A 2,851-nucleotide genomic window follows, 5' to 3' on the forward strand; every position below is an offset into this window, starting at 1 on the left:
AAAATGTGAGAAACTGTATATTTTTTTAAGAAGAAAAACTCGAATTTTCTCTAAACTAATTGATAATGTGTCTTGATCATTTTGCTAATATCTTGTTGGTCAAGACCGCATTTTGCATGGAAAGCGTTAAGGTGAGAAAAGAATTTTATTTCTGTTAAGAAGTAAATTCTTAATTCCATTTCAAATTCAAATGCATGATTTAAAATAATTAATTGCATGAATAAAATAAATTTGGTGTTCTTTATCATTTTATTTTTTGTGGTTTCTTTATTTGTCTTTTTTATTTATTTATTAGAGATAATTTTAACATTTTAACCTTTAGTAATAATGAAATTACAAATCAAACCTTCTTTTATCTGATTTAGTTTGAACATTAATATAAGAATTAAAATTCTCTTGACAATTAAAAATTAATTTATTGTATTCCAAACCAAAAAAAAAAAATTTCTATTATCAATGTGTTCCAAACACACCCTAAAAATTCGTCACATTTAGAAACCATTGCCAAAGTAGTGGTCGTGCATTTTCCTGTGTTTTCTGTGTTTCCAGCATGCAGAGCTAATTGAAACATATACTCGTATAATGAAGCCACTATAAAGAACGTGGACACGACAACACACACCAACATATATAATCTTCAAGCTATATCGTTTGAAGAAAAATATTATTCCTTAGCCCCTTATATATACCTTACTTTATGTTCAAAAATTCTAGCTGACCAAAGAACATTATGGTGTTATGTCGCTGTCCCCTTCTCTTTTTTCACCATCAACCATCACAAAGCAGAGATAACAAATTCATATATTAAATTATTGTTATACTTTTAATGATATTTTATATTTTATATTATCATTAAAATATTAATGAAATTTTTTATGACTATTCTTCTCAAGTTAATCTCAATAGTTAAATTATATAAATTAGAATATTTAGTCATATACAAATGCTAAAATATTGAATCGAATGCAGACAAATATAAATTTTATGTTGGTGATTTGATATGTATAACCTTAGCTTAAATTACTGGCATGATACTAAAAAAGAATATCATTGTCTAATATATAAGCTAAAATGAGAGAATTAAAATCTCATTGTATATTCTACTTCAAAGATTATTAGGCAAACATAAAAAGCATGGAGGCATCAGAATATATATGAATTTTTCCTATAAAACTTGGGGGTTAGAATTACTTAGGGATGACAAAACTCTCCGAGACACGGGGATCTCTGTGGAGACTGTCCCGAATGGGCATTCGATTGTGAGAAATTTTTTTCGCGGGGATGAGAATGGGGAGGAAATTCCCCCGAAGCAGACGCGGGGACCCGAACGAGGATCCCCGCTATTCCCCAAAATTTATAAATTTTCTGAATTATTCTTAATAGTTTATTTCTCATATATGTTTTTTAGTCATTTCTCACATACACATATATATAGAAATCCAAAACTCCTAATCTTTATTTGCATAACCCTTCTTCAATTCAGAGATCCCTAATGCTATCCACACTCCATGCAACATTTCTGCAGCTACCCCCTCACCATCCTTCTCACCGTATCGTATTTCTATTTGCGGCGTTTCTTTTCATAAGTCTGCCGTCGTGTCCATTCTCCTCTTTGTTGCTGCGTCTCCCACCTCGTCCACTACTTTGTCCTTTGGCTCGTCGTTGTGTCCCCCCATTGCGTCATTTCAAAAGAAGTCACCATCGTGTCATTTAAACTTTTTGTATAAGATAGATACTTGCAGCTCTATTCATATGGAAATTAATAATTATTTAGAATTATTATGTAGATGGAGAATGGGGTCCTTGCGAAAAACGGGGCCTCATAAAAAATGGGGATAGAGAGCAATATTCATCCACGGTGAAAAATGAAGACGAGGATAAAGAATAAATCTAAGGATGAAAATGGAAAATAGGAAGACATCCCCGCTCCTGCTGTACCCCATTGACATCCTAGAATTACTTAATCATAAACGGAGCTCCCACTAAGAAAGATAATTTTATCCATATTACATTCGGCTGATCATAGTATCTAATAGATTTTACATTTTAATCCTTCTTTGGTAAAATGCACCTTGCTTCCCTCTACATTGAACTTTTATATCTATGAAATTAGCACCAAGATCAATAAATACCACCCTAGATGAAATCTCATAAGTGTGATGTATTGTAAATGATTGAAAAAAAATGACAATCGTGCTATGAAAACAATTTAAAAATAGAGACCATTTTAATAAAGACATTAAAAATATATTTTTTTAAAAATATTTACATGTGTCATATTATTATTGGATATTTTTATTAAATTGGTTAATAATTTATTTTTTAATAAATCAGAACAAAATCGATTTATTATAGCAATAATAATAAACCCAATTGTTTGTATTATAATTATTAGACCTGATTTGATTCGATCGAATTACACAATTTAAATCGAATATCTTTAAATTTTTTGATAAAAAGACAAATATATCCCTGATTTTTTTATTTTGTAGACATTTAAATCCCTAAAATTTAAAAATACAATTAAATTTCTTTAAAAAAATGGGTTTATTGTTATTGTTATAAAAAAAATCGATTTTATTCTAATTTATTAAAAAATTTAAAATAGCCGGTTCATTACGTCCAATAATAATGCAAAAGCGTAAGCGTCTTTAAAAAAAGACATTTTAAGCGTCTTTATGGGAACATCTCCTTTAAAAATTCAATTTTGATAAGGAATAATTATTAGATTAGAAACAATCGTTATATAATTAAAGAAATTTAAGTTTCAGTAGTGGAATAGTAAAAAATGATGAAATTCTAACTTTTATCTTAGAAATAATTAACTTCGATAAAAAGCAAAAAATATATT

Source organism: Arachis ipaensis, chromosome B06, assembly GCF_000816755.2.
Source record: "Arachis ipaensis cultivar K30076 chromosome B06, Araip1.1, whole genome shotgun sequence".
NCBI lineage: Eukaryota > Viridiplantae > Streptophyta > Magnoliopsida > Fabales > Fabaceae > Arachis > Arachis ipaensis.